Below are 21467 nucleotides of genomic sequence, written 5' to 3' on the forward strand. Positions count from 1 at the left end.
TCAACCGCTACAACACTTGGTGACACACTGGTTGAATACCACCTTCTCTGTCTTTTTCCATTTTAGTGTAGGGACATGGTCCTTTAGGGAGTATTGATTCATCATGCATATTACTTTGGCTTCCCCACTTGCCCCATGGGTAGACATGGTTCCCTTTGTACCTCCTCAGTTGAACATAACCTAAGATTCAAGCAAATCACATTGTTTTGTATTGGAAAGGTTAGTTTAGCTCGTGAGCCTAAGATTTCCAGAGTATAGTTTTTCATCTCTAGTGTTGCTTCTCTTCCAGTAGGCCTAGATAGTACCCCAGAGTTATGTAGGAAAATAAGCATTACTCCACTACCAGCGAGCCTGGACAGTACCCTGGTGGAAGAGGGATCCCGACTTATTGAGAGAAGGATAGGTTGTTCCTTCATAGAAACATATAAAGACCTCTGATTTAGGTTTTCTCATTTATATTTTCCCCTTCTCCATTTCTACTAGTTGGATAAGCTTGAAAACACCAAAATAGAAAACTAACTATAGGCATGAGGTCCCCATACTAGACATAGGTTCATGGTTGGACCAAATCTCTCCTTATAGATGGATTGTATTTTCCGTTAGAACTTTATTTGCCAAATTATACAACCAATTACAAGGAAGTCGAACATTGGATTGACCAAATGCTGAAGTGTCACAAGACACTTTGAACTTTAGCCACATACAGACTTGGAAGTGAAACAGGTCCATGAACAACACTTATTCGTGTAATGGGAATGAAAGGAAAACTCAACATGGAAGGAAACAAAGCAAAAAGAAAGAAGACACAAAACTAGGAAAAACAATTAAAAGACAATCTAACAAAATGAATAAACAAACATGATGCAAATACAAAATAAGAAAACAAGGACAAACTACAGGGAAAGGGTGCAAGGAAGGAAAAACAAAATGCAGCTAATCCTACTCCTATCCTAACAGCTAGAAGGTCAGGATTATGTGTAATGAAATTTCTAGTGAGGCCACTGTAGTCGTTCCCAACCTGCATCCACAAAGATTTGAATGATTAAAAGAGATAAAAAGTGATGTGCAACATAAGATACAAAAACTTGCAAAACTCGCACAGAAAAAGGAACATCTTTCTTGTGGGCAAAAAGATGGGTCACAACAACTACTTTCACCCAATCCACATGCTTACCTTTTTGATGAATATCGTTATTCGAAAAACCTCAAAAGCCTCTTACGAGTGTGTCCTCATCTACACCGAGCTTCTTAGCAAGCGTGAGGAAGGATTGAAACTTGATGCCTGCAACAGACCTTGCCAAGTCAGATATTTCCAGCCATTCAATGATTGGATTGTAAAATTCATGATGGTCACCTTGAAAGCCTCGTGATCTTTGAAAAGGTGAATTTTTTATCTGAGACATAGGATCACAATGGGAATCTTGTAAGGAAAAATAAATCTGATCATCCTCAATGATCATGCCAAGATAGTGAGGACCTTCATAACCATCAACGAAGGCTGAAGTGCCTCATCTGTTTGATAGAAATCTGAATAGAAATATGTTGAACAATGAAGATCAAAGAGCCTGAAACAACTATCATTGGATTTTCTGACGAGAAAATGATAAGGAAAATGATAGTCATAAAGGCTAAGGATTGGTCAGATGAGCTGATTGAAATGTCAAATTCACAGTTTTCAATGAACAAAGAAAAATCAATTTGAACAATCTTGCGAATGCTTTGAAAAATCAAACCCAGTTCCTTGCAAGCCAAATATGAAAAACCACCTTCCTGCAATTGTTGACCAATTGTACAGGCATTAGAGTCATCAAAAGAGTTTAAAGAGGATGCTAGCACTGTGAATGCATGAAACTAGTTAAGGCATGGTGAATGGAGAAGAACCTAATTCGTGTGACATCTTGTGCATTCATCAGCACATAGGGATATATCTGGTGTGATGAGAGGATAGATTTGTAGTACAAGGTTTGCAAGAAGACAAAGGAGTTGACCATTAAGGGGGAATTCGATAAGTATGATTGAAAGGAAAGATAGTCCTTGAGATGATCAACTTCAAAATTCCATGATTTCGTGAGAGATGGGCATTCCCAACTCGAGTTTGATGTGAAATACTTGCATGAAGACGAACGAATTGTAATAGATTCTTGAATTAAGTCAGAAGTTGACCGCCTTTCCAAAGAAGATGCGCTCTGGGAGTCGGGCATCTGGATGATCTGAGAAAAAAATGATGGAGCTCATTACCAATACTATCATTGGTCCCTTATGGACATTATGGATTAATTTACAGAGTTTTTTTTTATTCCATATTTTGTATATATTTTTGACATACTCTTGTTCACAGTTTCGAAACTGTGATGCTGCTATCAAATTTTTTATTAGTACAGTACTTTGTGTTTGACTGTTATCTCCCTGTGTGGATCAAGATAACATTTTCTATTTGGTCTGTTGCATGCTATACTTCTTGGTTTCATATTACAGTGTTGCTGGGCTATTACCTCCCTGCGTGGATATAGGTAACTAGCTTCCTGCTTCTTCGGAAGATGATAGACTCTCTATAAATATTATCTGAATATGCAAATGAATCTACAAAATGTAATTTATAATTTAATGAAATTCTGAATTTTTCCATGGGAAAAAAAGTTAGAAGTAAAATCTTGAATATTTGAAATATCACACCTAAAATACCAAACATTTTTCACGCGGAAATCCACATCAAATGAAACCATGCAGATAGATGGATTGTGCGAGAGAAACCCAACCGGATTTAATTTGGGGGGCTTACCAGAGTCACGAGATCCTGACATAACCATCAATGGGAGTTGAAGTGCCTCGGCTTCCTAGCAGGTTCCTAAACTTTTCAGGATTGTAGAATCTCATTTTGAAGCTTGAACCAGATCATGCATGGTTTGAGGGTGGATGTTTTTTCTGATTTCAAAATTGTTCTTCGGATAACAACCATCTTTGTCACAGGTTTCACCATATTTTTAAACTTCAAAAAAAATTAGATTGCTCGATGGAAGAGGCTCTTCTGATAGTGCACTTAAAGATAAATGAGTTGGTGAGATATCATGAGCAAGCTGATTTGAAGAATTGTCTTCATACAAAAGAAGAGATGATGAGGGGTGGGAATAGTTCTATACAATTTGACTGTTTTCAATTTCATCATGGACAACCTCCCCACCTTGTTTTTATAGACATTTTTGGGCACTGCAACCCCAATCATAAATGTCCATAAACCAAGGGCTCTTAAGTCCCTAAAAGTGTTGTTCAAACCCCTAAAAGAACAAGGTCAGATGATTACATCATCTCCCAGAAGCTCTCCATGAAAAACTAATCAGAACTGGTCAAAACTAGACCATCTCACCTACTCCATGGTCAAAGTGCGCTGCATCCGACCTAAATGCACACGGGAGGTGCAATGCATACTAAAAATCCCTTCTACGGGGTGCGATGGGCGAGAGTGGACAAATGGCAGGGTTAATCTGCAAGGTGGAGGATCATGGAATCTTCCAGAAACTTCTCCTGTGACACTTGCCTCTCTGCATTCGCCCAGGGATGAGTAAGAGATCATCAATCTCCAAGTGGAATCAAGAACTATCAGAGAGAGGACACTAATCAAATCTCAAAAGCTGATTCACCCCCCTTGCAAACATCTATATATGGATCCCTCATCCCAGAGATCTAGAGGCTAGAATTTTGTATCTTGTAAGGAATTGATGCTGGTTTCTTGGTGTAACATCATAGTGTTGGGTGATCTAAGATTTTCATGAGGTGAAGAAGGGATTTCTTGCTGAGAGGATGACACTCGGTCAGAACAATTGGTTGTAATCCTCTTTGCTATTCTTGATTATTAATAAAGCTATTCAATTTTTCCTCCACATTCTTGTATGATTGATGATATATGAATTTGTGTGGTCAATATATATATGGTCCTATATTGTTTATGATTGTAGATCTTTGTTCTTGTATAGTGTTATGCTGCCTTGATTCCACAAGTGCTCTTTGAAGCTGGGTAAACGAGGAAGTGAGTGGCAAAGACCTATCAGAAGGGAGAGGAATCAAGCAAGGAACCAAGTGCAAGACAGAGGTTGGTCTCCTTTTTCCCCTCTCATCTACTTCTCATAAAGGAAAATGAAAGTGGTTTTAGTTTGTTTGTTTCTAAGGTAGCTACCAGCCTTAGTGGGACTAGCAGCTCTGCATAGACACTAGATTTCCTGATAACACTTGTGTCAATTGAGGAGATAACTCATTAGATGAAGAATCAAGAGAACATGGAGTATCTCTATCGCAAGTGGATGTGTTGCAAATAGTAGGACACAAGGGAAAGTGAGGTGAAGGGGAAGTTTTGATATGAACATATTCTTTGATCGAACTTGATTCTAGATCTAGATTAAAATCTTCGTGAGGAACTCAAAGATCATATGATGCGCTTGGGCATCCATCATGGCATATATAAGCATTGGTTTGATTACTACCCAAGTTTGGGGGTTGATTGAAAGAATTCTTTGTAATGGATTTTCCACCAAGATTAGAAGATTGGAATCATTAAAGAATGGAAACTCATTGTTTTGATGCAAACAATTTTGAAATAGAGAGGACAAATTGTAAGTCTCCTCACCTTTCTACTCCTTTACTTGAATGATATGACTACTTTCTACCTAATTGAAATTTGAGCCACTAGCTTGAGAATCAAAAGAATGTGAAAATCTAGCTGGTGAAGCAGATTTACCAAGCAAGTCATGGTACAAGGAGTCATGATGAGAAGAAGATAGAGGATAACAGAAATTTGGATTAGCCTTGAGATTAGAGTTATGAACTGTGACGTCCTCTTGCGGAATGGAGGAGTGAGTCTTCATGGTAGGCTTCATGATCCATTATGGAATTTCCTCCATTGAAGCGAGAGAAGAATGAGAAGATGGTTTGGAGATTTGATTCATGAATTTTCCAGTTTTACAATCACCGCTAGGAGGCACCCATACTGGAACTAGAAAAGTAGGAGGAAAAGGAAAAAACAGGGTAGTAGGCTCCTCCTCTACAATTTGAGGTGCCTCATGATCCACAAGAGTTGGGGGGGAAGGGAAAACATGACGTTCACCATATTGGGAGACATGAACCAAGCGTTTAAATTCTTGTCTCAAGAAATCCGAGTTAAAATTTTTGTCAAGAATTTCACAACAAAGGTGAAGGAACCAATCAACAAAGTCCTCAACTAATTTGTCAAGCTCCATTCTTAAACGACAGATACTTTTACAGAAATCTTGGTGTCTATAATTATTGGAAGCTTTAACCATCATCCCAACAAGCTAACTAAATGAAACGATAGAAGCAATGGGTAATGTATGACACCATTATTTAACACGACTTGTGAATGTGAGGGTGAGTAAAATAGCCTAGATATCTTCAAAGTCTATTGGAGAAAAGCCATAACTTGAAGTAGATGTACACAAAAAGATGATTCACCCTCACCATTGAAATTCAACTTGGACAAATCATGAGTAACTTTTGTAGGGCCGGTACAATTAATATCTTTAGAAAAACATCTCGAGATTATGATTTTGGGAAGAGCCATTTTAAATAAGAGATTCAAACCAGACTCTATGGGCACAACCTATCGTCTGGCCCTCCTTCTAGCACCATTTTTTTGATGGTGATGGAAATCCATCAACCAAGGGGATATCCCTAATGTCAAGTCCCAACTAGACCTCACACTGTTTGGTGTGGGAGTCCCATTTGGTATAAAGGCCCAGATTCCATACTCTTAGACATCCGCCTTGGTTCTAGCTGTCAACACATGAGAGTGTTACACTGGTATCTTCAAACAAGAAGGTAAGCGTGCCTAGTGAGTGCATAATGTAACTGTGTCAAGGTTCTCGTATTGCAAATGGGAGGAGAAAAGTGAGCCTCTAAGTGAGGGGTAATAGTACCACCCAGGAAGAGACACACGCGAACCAGGAAGGTCTGTCGAGAATCCAGCGCAATAGTCCACATCGGACATGACAATCATTAAAACCAAAGTACAAGGGAAGACCCATCCACCATCCATCATAGTAGTCCACAATGGATGTGACGATCATTATAAACAGTAAGCGAGGAACGTCTTTCTAGTATGCTGCAGAGTAGTCCACAAGGATGAGAAAACAGTAATAACCAATACTGCACATTCCCAACAAGGTAAGTACTAAAAAAACTAAAATAGTTCAACTATATTAGTACATGTGAAACAAACATGAATTAAAAATGTCAAAAGAATAGTCTTACAAACATCCCCAAGACATGCATGAAAACGTGATGGTGTGAACAGGCTTCTGTAGTAAGAAAAATTTCCAAGACACATATGTACATCATACATTACTAGCCCTAGCAGTGGGACATTGGAGCCACTCCTCACTCCTCTAATAACTAACTGAAAACTCTCTATGCTTCGTGGGAGGAGCCAAGGTGAAAAGTTCTTTGCTCATACAAAGAGGGGGTATATATAACCAAGGGGTGATGCTTAACCATTGTGACTCTTTCACTACCCTCGTGACTGTTCAGCTTCTTATGAATTTTCAACTGAAATGAATCTTCATATTATTGTGTGTCCATAGGACTTCCACTTTACATTACTTTCAATTTATAGTAGACATGGCCCATAATAGTGATGTGGCCTTTGACAATTCAAGAGATAACTTGACATGACACTGCTAACATGGACTAGCTTGCTGAGGTGGCACTATCAAGCCGTTATTTCTACTGCGTGATAGATGTGTTCTTGGATGCACTTTCTCTTCTCCTCTGCATAGCTTGATGATGCAGGTGTTCAATGATATTTTGTCTTGAGAGGTGGTTGCATGCATGTGTTCCCTTTGCTTGTGCTCGAGAATCTTCTTTGTTCGTCCAACTGTAAGTGAGTCTTCTATCATGTTCACTCGTTCTTCTCCTTCTTCATCATCTCGGCATGATCCAATAGTGTACATGTTCCTGAAATTCACTCATGATGAGATGACATAAAATATAAAACTCCCTAGTCTAAGATGATGTGTTTTTATCCATGGATTGAGTCCGGGATAGGTGATAGGCTAGGAAAGAGGGCCCAGTAATTGTGCATTGCGTAGTTGTAGATGACAAGGAGGGATATTGGTCACTAACACTACATAGAAGACAGCTCAAGTTTCGTTGATGAAATCTTGAGCACAGTCTTCACTACCGTTGAAAATTGCACAAAGGCCAATAGGAGACATGATTACACAGTTGAGATCATCAGTGGAAGCTGCAAGGTGGGACCTTGGGATGTAGGTTTGTGTAGTTTTCTAAGGAAAGGAAGGAATGGGCATTAGGGGCCATAGAGGATAGATATGCATAGTTTTTGGGATCAGTGAGTCCTAGATGGGGGACGAAACTAGGGGATAACTTTGCATAGTTTTGGGAGGCAAGAAAATCTTGGGTCTCTATGCATTGTGAGGTTCCAAAAGTTTGGGAGGAGGCTTGATGACTAATATCGTGAAATGGTTAGTTTAGTCCAGGCTTGAGGAAGCTACTGTGCAATTCTAGGGAGACAGGCAGTCTGATGAGCTCTAGAATTGCGTAGTGAAACTGCTCTAGGGGACAGTGAATGCACAGTTCCAGGCAGCAGATAAACATCACTGAGGGTTGAGAATATGGAGTGTGCAACTCATTTTGGGTCCAGAGAAAGAGATTTTTTTAGTCGGAAGGATTTTCAAGAAAATGGCTAAGTGTGTGATGTAGGTGAACTTGTGAGGAACTTGTCATTGTGATCACACACTTAGCATAATTCAACGACACTAAAATATAAAGCAGCAAAGCAACAAGACAAAGCATTACCATATGTGAGACTATGTGGAACTAAAAGTGACAAGTGTGATACTTGAGATAGACCTTAGGACGACTGTGACATCACATGTGTGACAATGCTTAAAACTTTGTCTATGAGTGTGAAATGTGTTTACATGGCTAGAGAAACTTTTATACACAAAGACCATCCTTTAAGGTCACCAAAAAGGATTGAAAACATGACATAACAAACATACATGCCAAAAGATGACAATTGATTCAACAAGCGAAAGGGAGCAAGACACTTAGAGGAAACACATGGAATGAATTTCAGTGCTTGCAACCATGCACGTCATTAAAGACATAATGATATGAAAATTATAAGCAGTCCTTCATGCTAAACTAAGAGGTGTATTTCAAAATATGTGCTTTGTTTTCCATACCTACCCTCCAAAGGGTTATGTATCAAATGGAGTCTTCATGCAGTCCCAATATTCTATCATACCTTGGGTTCCTTAGTCTCCTTATCTTTCTCCTCAACTCCTTGAGAGTCATCTAACATGTCATCCTTTTTCGTGGCCACTGAGAGACTCATTTGTGCAGTTTAAGAGGGCAGTGATTGTTGCGGGATGAGGCCCTAGGAGGACACATCTCTGCAGTTTCAGGATGCAAGGTAGACTGGGTAGTTGAGATGCCTAAAGGACAAAACAGCACAGTTTTTGGAGGAAATGGGTTCTGGCTGAGGGAAGGACACTGGAGGAAGCCATTGCATAGTTTTGGATGCCAAGGGAGGTTGGGATTTCCATGCATTGTGTAGTTCTAGCAAGAAAATGAAAAGATTGAGGGTTGCAGATGCAATGTCTGCAGATCAGGAAGGTTAGATGAGGTTAGGTTGCTAGGGGAAATATGGAATTTGGTTAAGTGTGAAACCAATGGAACTGATGTGAATAGTGATATAAATTGACTATGATCACACACTTGAACACTTATTGATACAAAATATAAAACATACTTCGCTTAATGCAACAACCTTTGTGGAAGCGTATGACAAGTGTCGCTTCGATGATAGACTTTGAGAGGATAAAGGAAAAATTTGTGCAAGAGTGTGAAATGAGTGTGAAACATGTCTATGTGATGAGAAAAACCCATTCTCACAATGATTTCCCCTTGAAGTAAAACAAACTTCCGTTTTCTTGAAAAGCGATAATCCCCATGCCCAAAGATGACACATGCTATATAAAGATAAAAGCATGAATGACTCTTAAGATCGAAGATGGGAGCTTAAGATCATTAGCTTACCAATAAGTGACTAAGGAATGATCGATCACAAGGTCCACAGTAGGCTCCGAAATTTGAGTACAAGCCAAAATTTTGGAGGGTGTTGTAGCCGCTACAACACAAGGAAGAAGTTAGAGCCGACAATAGAGTTGAGAGTATTTGTGGGTTACACAGAAACTCCTCATAACTATTGTCTATATTTTTCATCCCTAAAAATGACAATTGTGTCAAGGGATGTCAAGTTTTATGATGAGAAGGTAATGAGATGTTCTCTTGATAGGGAGATTTAGTTGCATTTAGATCAGGAGATTTTAGCTCCAAAGGAAGAACCTAAGGAAGTTGTGGAGTAGCCACAAGTTGAGGAGTAGAGAGTGGAGATAGCCACTCAAGCAGAGACATCCAGAGAATTAAGGAAAAGAACCAGGGAAGCTAAGAGATTATTGCATGATGCTAGAGAGAATGTAGGAGCATGCACTTCACAACCCAGGAAGAGAAGTTCACCTTATCAGTACACTGGCTACATGGATCTTATGACAGAGATTCTAGAGACTAAGTCATCCTCATTTGAGGAAGTAGTAGAGAAACATGTATGGTTTTACGCAATGGTAGAGGAATATGATTCCATTTTCAAGAAAAGTGTTTGGGAAGTGGTCCGAAGACCAAAAGATAAATCAGTGGTGGGTGCAAGATGGATCTTCAAGGTAAAGCACACAACAAAAGAAATCATAGAGAAGTACATGGCCAAAATTATGGCTAAGGGATTCTCTCAAGTTTAGGGAATTGACTATGAGGAGACCTTTTCTCCAGTAGAAAGGTACTCATCCATCAGATCAATTCTAGCACTGGATGCGCAGATGGGATGGAAGATCCACCAGATGGATGTGAATACAACACTCCTTAATGGAGTTATCGAGGAGGAGGTGTACATTGAGCACCCAAAATATTTTGAGAGCTTTGACATAGAGTTTCATGTGTATAGACTCAAGTTATCATTGTATGGACTCAAGCAGGCACCCCATGCTTGGTACACCAAGATCGATAGCTATTTCACTAGGTTAGGATTCACCAAGAGTGAAGTAGATGCAAACCTTCATCATATTATTGTTGAAGGTAAATTATTGATTATTATCTTATATGTTGATGATTTGATTTTGTCAGTGATGAGAAGTTGATCAGACCTTGCAAGGAGGACCTTGGAAGAGAATTTAAAATGAAGGACGTGGAACTCATGCACTATTTTCTCAATTTGGAATTATGGAAAGGAGATGGGGAATTGTTTGTCTCTCAAGGCATGTATGCTAATAAGATACTGAAGAATTTCTGCATGGAGAGTAGAAAACCCATGGACACTCTTCTAGAAGGTAGTTGGACGAAAGGGGATGCCACTTTAAGTGAGGAAGTGGAAGCTACCATTTATCAGAAACTTGTGGGTTCACTAATGTATCTTGTGAACACACGACCAAATATGTGCTATGCAGTCAACTAGCCTAGTCAAGATATGGTTAGGCCAATCAAGTTAAGGCAACAAAGCATGTGTTGTGACACCTCAGAGGCATTACCTAGTTTGGACTATGGTACAAAAAAATAGGAGTGAATCTTCAAGGCTTCACAAATGTGTTAGGATATTCCAACAAATAGGAAATAGTTAAGTATAACTTAGTCTAGTGTAGAGTTAAGTAAAGTGTGTTTCTTTACTATGTACTTTTGTAACTTAGAATCTGACGGTCACGATATGTTCTAGACACGAAGTGATCTGATGGTTCATTCTCTCCTTGGTATTAACGACACTTGATCTGTGGCTTAACACCTGATTGGTCTATGATCTCTATTTAAAGAGAATGGAGGGCCATTTGTATGTTAACCATTCATGAGAGAATCTTATGAAAATTTAAATTCTTTTATTAATAAATTGCCTGAAGTGGCTGTGTTGGCTTAGGTCGTGGAATGTTTCCCTCTTTGAGGGTTTTAACCACATCAAGAATATTGGTGTATTGATCTGTGATTTGTTTGTGAGCGGTGTCCTTTGGTGTTTTGTCTAGGGTACTTACCTTGTAAATTCCTACATGGCATCAGAGCTATTTTAGGGTCGCATCCATTGCTAATTCAAATCTGAAACCGGTAGAACTACATTTGACTGTCGTTTCCTAGATCCATTGTTTCTGACTGCTTTCAGGCCAAGAGGATTGTTCTATTGCGTTAGGAGCATCTGTTCTAGTGAGGAACCCCTTTTTTTTCACGCGAAAAGGTTTTCGGTAGCCCTAGCTACGTCATTTTTAAGATCTGGAGGTATACAATGTTTATTTGCAGTTTTTAGTTATTTCCTCTGTTTATTTCAGTTTATTTATCTCTTTGTTTTTTATTACCAGATATATACCTTTCATTTCTATGTATGCTCTTTAGCCTGGGACTCTCTGCAATCTGGGAAAATCCGAAAGAGAAAGGAATGTTTTTTCTCATCTGTATGCTCTTTTCCACCGCGCCTTAGTGTGATCTCAGAAAATCAGAAACATTGAGGAAAATTCTTAGTTTCCTGGTAAAGATAACTTCAAACCATAAGGTTTGTTTTTTTTTTTTTGTATGTCCATGTTGGGTTTTGTGGTTTTTGTTTTGTAGGCAAAAAAGATCTTTCTCAAGTAAGCATGCACCCCAAAGCTTCAGTGACTAAAACAAACAGAAAAAACTGCTTCCTCTTTTCCAAAAATTACTAACATTTTAAACTAGCTGACTTGGTCCAAAGCCACTTTATGAGAATAGAGGTCTTGGGTTCAAGTCTTTCTTTTTGTCGAGTTACTTTTCCAAAAAGCACATGTAGCTTATGTTTTAAAGCTAATTTATGTAAAAGTGTTCTCACCCATTATAAAAAGTGAGTCACTTATAATTCTAAAGTCTCTTTATCTTTTATGTAAGTTACAATTTAGTGGGTAGCTCATAAAGTACCGTTGTAAAAGTGACTTTCACTTATTTATAAAAGTGAGCCACATAATTTGTTTTAAAAGTGAGTTAATTATATTTACGTTTGGAAAGGGGGGGTACTTCTTTTTAAATATAACATTACCATTCATTTCCGCACATTCACGCACTTTGTTGGCATCTTCAACAACTTTTCTTCAGAAAACCATAACTTCTTCATCCAGAAGCCGTTTTCAGAGAACTTTTTTTTTAATCAGCCTAATTTTTTGAGATCTTTCCATTGGAACACTTAGTTTCGGCATCTGTAGCTTCCATTTCTATTAAAATGGAAATTCCATGCCAAGTTATTCTTGACAGAACCAACTACTTCTAATGGTGGTCCTATATTGTGGATTTACTTAGAAGTAAAGATCTTTATAGAATAGCCTCAGGCCAAGAAACCAAACCCCAATATGAAGATAAGGCAGCCAAATGGAAAAATAGGAAAGATCAAGCATGTGGGTTGATAGGGATGTCTATTTCTCAATACCTTAGATTCCATATCACAGAACTTGATACTCCTGATGAAGCAATGAAACAGCTCACTAAAGTTTTTGGAATTAAAAATGAAATTAGAGCCCATCAACTCGAAAATGAGTTGCTTACATTAGACTCCAAGTTCAAGACCCTTACACTTCTCTTAGAAGGTGTTAAGGTTAAGAAAGAATATGGTAGCCTTATCTATTCCATTCTTACTAAGTTGGGACCAACATATTTTGTGTTTGTTTCCACCTTCCATTCTACTAGAGAAGCCTTTATATCTCAAGGACAAGACTACAAGTCCCCCTCTTTTGATGCCTTTTGTGATTCTTTAATTAGAGAACAAGAAAAGCTCTTATATCCTGGTTCTCTTAATCTTGGAAACTCTTCTAAGAAAGCCTTATCCGCGCAGCAGCAACCAAATTCAAAGAATCCTAAGAAGCAGTATCCTAAAAAGTATGGTCCTAAACCAAACAAGGGTCCTAAGAAATTTCAGCCTCAAAATAAAAAACCATTTCAACAAAATGATAAGGCAAATGAAAGAAAAGGAAAGAAGACTGATAGGCATTGCCACTTTTGTAATCGATATGGCCACTTAGAATCAAATTGCTTTAAAAAGATGGAAGCCTTGGAAGTAGCAATGAAGAAGCATAACTGTTGGCATTATGAGACAAGTGTTGTCCTTGATGGCAAACCTCACTGATGACAAATCATAGTGCAGAAGGTCAGTAGCAAGGAATTGATGATCAGACTATAAGAAGAAGAGAAAATTCATATACGCAGGTTCATCAAGCCCAAGTCGCGTGTACACGCAGGTTGGCTTCAGTAAAAGCGCGTGTATGCGGAAAACTCTTTTTTGGTCCGTGGCGGTTATTCCTTGGAAGTTGTGCCTATGGTTTCGGACCATGGTGTCTCGACGGACGTGTCGATCCCTAGTTTTGAGTTGATGGTTTTGGATTTCTATGGTTTTGGCTCGTGGTATTGAGCAAGGCCTAAGGCTATATAAGGAGAAGAAGATCATTAGGCAAAGGTATCTAAAATGTCTTGAATATCTGATGAAGTATTAGATCCAGTATGCAAGTTATTGGTTGATGGTGTATTGCTTGATCTGAGCTAAAGAGAGATCTCATCGGTTGATGGAGAACAAGATCTAAGGAGAGATCGGGATCAAATGGTTTGAAATGAACTATCTTTATATGGTTGATTATGCGAATTTCTAGATCTGCATACTTACGCAATGTTATGTTCTGGGTATAACTGAAATCTGGTACAGCTGCAAGTTATGAAAAATTATTTTTAGATCTGTACGCAGGTTTTCTTCGGTAAAACCGCGTGTATACGCGGGTTGCCTTCATAGTAGTAGCGTATATCTTTTGGAGCTTGATTTTTGGGTTGCAGCTGGATCTGACTATTATTGCAGAGTTCTGTAGTCTGCTCTGTGTTCTGGTGACTGGGTTTGACAGGGTTTCAGTGGTTTAGTGATTCAAAGATGCTAGTATTGGTTGCTTTATATGATTTGTGAATGAATCATGGTCTTTAGATTGTAATGTTGTGCTTCAGGAGTATCCATTCTGAAAATTGATGAAAAGTGGTACCTGAAGGAAAGAAGATTGTAGGCCAGCACCTACGTACTAGTATCTTAGCTAGTACAAGAGCAAAGGGGGTTGGAGCTCCTTTCCAAGGAAGTTTGGAGAACGAGAGAAGGTTGAAGCCTTCTACAGGTTGTAGCCTGCGTACTGGTATAAGGCTGCACCAGTACAAAAGATTGTAAACTGAAATTCTTATTAAAGAAAGATAAAGACGACTTGCAGCAGGTGGTTTTCCCCCACATTGGGTTTCCACCTTATATCATGGTGTTCATGTGTGTGGCTTTTGTGTGATGATCTGTTCTGTTATACTGCATCTGTTTACTCTTAATATGGTGAATGATGACCTGATGCACTTAACTGAAGATAAACTAACTGAATTATAAGTTTTTTGGTTATACGCTGTTTTTCTTAGACACAGTAGCGTGTACACGCTGGTTCACTTAACTGAAGTAGCGTATATGTTTTCTGAGCATTGAAAAAGTTTTATTGATCTGATAATACTGATTCACCCCCCCCTTCTCTGTATTATTTCCAACAATTGGTATCAGAGCAGGTCCTTCAGAAAAGCTTGATCACTTGAAGGTAGATCGTTCATCATGAGCAACTACGAGAGAGAAGAATCAATCAGGCCACCGGTTTTTGATGGGACAAACTTCAATTATTGGAAGGTAAGAGTTACTGCCTATCTTCAATCTCTTGGTACAGAAGTTTGGGACATCGTAGAAACAGGCTACACTTTTCCTTCAGCTACTCCTACAGATGCAGCTGAGAAAAAGAAGTATGAAACAAATGCGAAAGCAGTCAGTACCCTATTAGGATGTATATCCCAAACGGAATTCATGAAGGTAATGCATTACAAATCCGCAAAAGAGATATGGGACAAAATTGTCACAAGCTATGAAGGAGATGAACAGGTAAAGCGTGCTAAACTTCAAACTCTCAGGATTCAATATGAGACTCTCAAGATGTATAATGATGAAAGTGTGGCTAACTATTTTCTTCAGGTAGATGAGATTGTTAATTGTATGAAAAATTTGTGTGAAGAAATAAAAGAGGCTATAGTGGTTGAAAAGGTTCTAAGATCTTTGTCCCCCAAGTTTGAATCTAACGTATCTGCAATAGAAGAAAAGGAAAATCTACGAATTCTTACTATGTCTCAGCTACATGGAATTCTAACTGCTTATGAAATGAAAAAGGGAGGTCCATCAGACAGAAGAGAAGCTGCTTTCAAGGCATCAGGCAAAGAAGATTATTACGAAGCAAGCCACGTCCCAGAAGAAGAGGAAGAAGAATCAAATTTTGTCAGAAATCTTCAAAGGGGTTCTGGAAGGTTCAGAGGTAAGTTACCTTTTAAATGCTTTTCTTGTGGGAGAGTAGGTCATTATGCTGCAAAATGTCCTTATAAGGATAAAGGAAAGGAACCTGCTAGATGGAACAAGAAACAGAGTGAAAATAAGAAAAGCTACTACACTCATGAAGATAGTGATGGTCTATCGAATAGTGATGAAGATGAACGAGGTAATGAATATAAGTTGTTAATGGCATTTGAAGATGATGATTATATGGATGCTATAGATGTGGATAATATTTATGATGAAATTACTAGACTCAAGAGATGTATAGAAGAAAAGAATATGATCATTGATACTCTACAATTTCAAATTGATGAAAAGGAAAAACATCTTGAAAAACTAGAAGGTGAAATTGTTGGTCTTAGAAAAGAGATTGAGAAAAAAAAAGCTATTAATCTTAAATTTGTTAAAGGATCTGAAACCTTGGATGAGATTATCAATGTGCAGCGATCTCCTCCGATCAAGACAGGTCTTGGATATCATGGAGAAACATCTCAAGCCTCTACTTCTAAAAGTTATCTTGATGCAGCAAGGAAAAGCGAGCAAAGGCCAGATAAAAGTAATCAGGTGAATCAGGGACAGTTTACCTCAAGAACAAATAAAGACCATCAAGAAATTTGGGGACAAACTGCCTTAAGGACAAACAGAAGCTACAATCAGCCACAGGTAAAATCTTCCCAATTTTCTCCAAGAATAAATAGAAGCTACAATCGGTTGGATGATAGATCTAATTATCGCAGAATTTTCTTTAATGGCCAATGCTTTTCTTGCCATAACTTCAGTCACAAAGCAGCTCAATGTGTTGCATACAAGACAATCATGACTAGAGAAGCTGAAAAGCAAGGGAGAATGACTGAAACCATGAAAAGGACTTATAACAACTTTTCGGTTCTTGAAAATGAAGTTGAATGCTCTATTTGTAATAACTTTGGTCATGAAGAATCTGAATGCAGGAGCAGGTTCCGGAAGACAATTCAGAAGGAGCAAAACTCAAATGTCAGAACATGGAGAATAAAGGAACCACAACCAGAAAGATGTGGGATAGCCTTTTATGCAGAAGGTCAAGAAAGTCTATGGTACATTGACAGCGGATGTTCGAAGCATATGACAGGGGACAAAGAAAAGCTTGAGTCATATACCGCATTAGAAAAAGGGAAGAAAGTTTCTTTTGGAAACGATATCTCTGCAGCCAGAAAAGGAAAAGGTGTGGCTCCATTGAAAGAGAAGGTCAAAGCTGGAAATGTTTTGTATGTTGATGGGTTGAAGCATAATCTTCTGAGTGTCAGTCAGATGTGCGATCAAGGAACAGAGGTAATATTTAGATCAAATGGATGTTGTGTTCGTGATCTTGATACAGGTAAAACAGTGATCAAAGGAAGAAGGACTCCAAATAATCTATACATATTTGAAGAAGGACCACAACAATGCTATTTGAGCAAGGATGATGAACACTGGCTATGGCATCGAAGGTTGGGGCATCTAAGCTTTTCACAAATAAGGAAAGCATGCAAATATCAGGCAGTTCGTGGTCTTCCAGATATCAAAATTCCAGACAAAACTATATGCAAATCTTGTCAGTTTGGAAAGCAAACCAGAACTAACTTTCCAGAAAAGGAAGGATCAACTAGCATGCCTGTTGAGCTAGTACATACAGATACATGTGGTCCATTCAGAAAAAGAACACCTCGAGGAGAAGAATACTTGATATTATTCATTGACGATTTCTGCAGGTTTGTCTGGTTAGGACTTATGAAGCACAAAGATGAAGCATTCGAAAAATTCAAATCCTTCAAAGCCTTGGTTGAAAATGAATCAGAACACAAAATTAAGTGCCTCAGATCTGACAGAGGTGGGGAGTTTACCTCAAACGAATTTTTCGATTTCTGTGAAGAACAAGGGATAAAAAGAGAATTCTCTATAGCTAGAACTCCTTAGCAAAATGGGGTGGTGGAAAGAATGAACATAAAAATCCAAAAAATGGCTCGTGCTATGCTTGATGAATCAGGTACTCCCGCAACTTTCTGGGGTGAAGCTGCACATGCTGCGGTTATTATTCTTAACAAAAAAAATGTCCGAGTAAACAGCACTCAAACACCTCATGAGCTCTGGAGTGGTGAGACTCCTTCAGTGAAGCACTTCAAAATATTTGGGAGCAAATGTTATATTAAGAATACTGATGAGAAACTTGGCAAACTTGAACCAAGAGCAGATGAAGGCATTCTTCTTGGTTATTCTCCATATAGCAAATTATACAAGTGCTACAATAAAAGACTTGGCAGAATTGTTGACAGAATTGATGTAGTGGTTTATGAGAAGGGATATATTCCTAGGCAAGTTCATCATGAAGACATTGAAGAAGATGAAGGCTACACTCAAAGACAGAATGATGAAGAAGAAGAACCTCAAGAAGAACCAGAGGAGCAGGCAAGAATAGAAGAGAAGACTCCATCCAGATATGTTCAAAAGAATCATCCAGAATCTCAGATTGTGGGGCAGAAAGAAGCAGGAATACAAACAAGAAGAAGAATTGCAGAAGCCTCAAGCTATTTGGCATTACTCTCTTCCACTGAACCAAAAAATGTGAAAGAGGCATGCAAAGATGAATGTTGGGTCAAAGAAATGGATGAAGAACTTGAGCAGATCGAAAAGAACAACACTTGGGAACGGGTTCCTAGACCAAAAGATAAGAATGTCATAGGGACAAAATGGGTCTTCAAGAATAAATTGAATGAAAATGGAGAAGTAATTAGAAAGAAGGCTAGACTTGTTTGTAAAGGGTATGCGCAGCAAGAAGGGATATATTTTGAGGAGACCTTTGCTCCTGTAGCAAGACTTGAGGCCATCTGAATGTTCCTTGCTCTCTCAAGCTTTCAAAACTTCAAGGTATTTCAAATGGATGTGAAATCAGCCTTTCTGAATGGAGACTTAGAAGAAGAAGTATATGTTGAGCAGCCAGATGGTTTCATTCTTGGGAATGATCCAAACCTTGTATGCAGATTGAAAAAGGATTTTTATGGTCTCAAACAAGCTCCAAGGGCTTGGTATTATCGGTTGGACAAATATCTTCACCAACAAGGTTTTTCAAAAGGATCAGCAGATAGCAATCTCTATATGAAAGTTGAAAATAACAAATTGCTAATACTTGTTGTGTATGTAGATGATATTATCTTTGGCAGCAATGAAGAGGCTATGAGTCAGAACTTCACCTTGGTTATGCAGAAAGAATTTGAAATGTCATTACTTGGAGAATTGACATACTTTCTTGGATTGCAAATCCAACAAAGTGAAGGAGGCATTTTCTTGTCTCAAACCAAGTACCTCAAGCAGATCTTGAAGAAGTATAGCATGGAAGATTCAAAGCCAGTTTGTACCCCCATGGTTACAGGATGCAGCCTCAGTGCAAATGATGAATCAGTAGCCGTTCACCAACCAACTTATAGATCCATGATTGGGAGTTTGCTTTATTTAACAGGTACACGACCAGATATTATGCATGCAGTAGGAATTGTTCGAAGATTCCAAGCCAACCCAAAGGAAACTCATCTTCAGGCAGTCAAAAGAATCTTCAAGTATCTTCAAGGGACCCAAAACTATGGCTTATGGTATCCTAGAGATACAGATCTCACTCTTCATGCTTACACAGATGCAGATTGGGCCGGAAGTGTGGATGATAGGAAAAGCACAAGTGGTGGTGCTTTCTTCATGGGTTCCAGATTAGTATCTTGGTTCAGCAAGAAACAGAGTTCGATTGCTTTATCTACAGCTGAAGCAGAATATGTGGCTGCGGCATCTTGTTGCACACAACTTCTTTGGATGATGCAGACCTTGCAGGATTTTCAAATCACTTGCACGCCACCAGTCTCTATCTTATGTGATAATACAAGTGCGATCAGCATTTCAAAGAATCCAGTCATGCACTCAAAGACCAAGCACATACCAATCAAGTACCATTTTCTTCGGGAACAAGTGCTTGAGCAGAAGGTCATGTTGGAGTATGTTCCTTCTAAGGAACAAGTTGCTGATATTCTCACAAAACCACTGCCCAGGGAAACTTTTGAATATCTCAGACAAAAGCTGGGAGTAATGGATGCTTCATCCTGCTGTTAAATCTTGTCTGTTCTACAGAAAAGTTGGTATACGCGAGTTTCGTAAGGGATATCCGCGTATATACGCCGATTTATGTAGGGAAAGTCGCGTGTATGGTGTACGCGTGCTGCAGAAATTCTATCCGCGTACATACGTTGTTTTATGCAGGAGAAGTCGCGTATATAGAGTTTTGATCAATAAGGGCAGACTCTGGTTAGGGGAAGGTCTGAGATTGGTAAGTCAAAATTCTTCAGGCATAGTTTCAGGGGGTACAGCAGGCACAGATTCAGGGGGAGCAGCTTAAAGTCTCATAAAGCATTGTTGGCATTTAGATGCTTTCGGTCCTAGTTCACAACTGTTATTAATTTCAGGAGAAGGAGCTCAAAAGGAAATCTTGCCTGCTGATATAAAAGATGTTTATCAGATACTGCTGGTGTCTTTCAGAAGTCTTGGTCTAGATTTGTTGTCTCTATGTCATATTTCTTTTATAGTGTCAAGGTCATGTAACGGCCTATGATTTCCCCACTATGCCTGGGATGGATGAATGATGTAATGTTATTGGTTATTATATTTATGATGTATCTCCTTTTGGTTGGGAGTATGGATGCATGCATTGAGTCTTTTGGTGATAGGAAGGTCCTTTATGACGTATAAGTCTTCGTTCGTTTGAAGAACATCTTTTGTAGATCTTGCCTACAGTCAGGGGGAGCATGTTCAGCACAGCAGAGCAGAGAAATCAGCATGTACTCAGGGGGAGCACAGCCCTTTGCCCTTGATGACAAAGGGGGAGAATGTTTCTAAGGATCTTGGGGTTGCCATCAAGTCCAAAGGGGGAGATTGTTGGCATTATGAGATAAGTGTTGTCCTTGATGGCAAACCTCACTGATGACAAATCATAGTGCAAAAGGTCAGCAGCAAGGAATTGATGATCAGACTATAAGAAGAAGAGAAAATACATATACGCAGGTTCATCAAGCCCAAGTCGCGTGTACACGCAGGTTGGCTTCAGTAAAAGCGCGTGTATGTGGAAAACTCTTTTTTGGTCCGTGGCGGTTATTCCTTGGAAGTTGTGCCTATGGTTTCGGACCATGGTGTCTCGACGGACGTGTCGATCCCTAGTTTTGAGTTGATGGTTTTGGATTTCTATGGTTTTGGCTCGTGGTATTGAGCAAGGCCTAAGGCTATATAAGGAGAAGAAGATCATTAGGCAAAGGTATCTGAAATGTCTTGAATATCTGATGAAGTATTAGATCCAGTATGCAAGTTATTGGTTGATGGTGTATTGCTTAATCTGAGCTAAAGAGAGATCTCATCGGTTGATGGAGAACAAAATCTAAGGAGAGATCGGGATCAAATGGTTTGAAATGAACTATCTTTATATGGTTGATTATGTGAATTTCTAGATCTGCATACTTACGCAATGTTATGTTCTGGGTATAACTGAAATCTGGTACAGCTGCAAGTTATGAAAAATTATTTTTAGATCTGTACGCAGGTTGTCTTCGGTAAAACCGCGTGTATACGCGGGTTGCCTTCATAGTAGTAGCGTATATCTTTTGGAGCTTGATTTTTGCTGGATCTGACTGTTATTGCAGAGTTCTGTAGTCTGCTCTGTGTTCTGGTGACTGGGTTTGACAGGGTTTCAGTGGTTTAGTGATTCAAAGATGCTAGTATTGGTTGTTTTATATGATTTGTGAATGAATCATGGTCTTCAGATTGTAATGTTGTGCTTCAGGAGTATCCAGTCTGAAATTGATGAAAAGTGGTACCTGAAGGAAAGAAGATTGTAGGCCAGCACCTACGTACTAGTATCTTAGCTAGTACAAGAGCAAAGGGGGTTGGAGCTCCCTTCCAAGGAAGTTTGGAGAACGAGAGAAGGTTGAAGCCTTCTGCAGGTTGTAGCCTGCGTACTGGTATAAGGCTGCACCAGTACAAAAGATTGTAAACTGAAATTCTTATTAAGGAA

The sequence above is a fragment of the Pinus tabuliformis genome, chromosome 6, assembly GCF_031772625.1.
Source record: "Pinus tabuliformis cultivar Carrire ecotype Pingquan chromosome 6, CPIR1, whole genome shotgun sequence".
NCBI classification, from domain to species: domain Eukaryota; kingdom Viridiplantae; phylum Streptophyta; class Pinopsida; order Pinales; family Pinaceae; genus Pinus; species Pinus tabuliformis.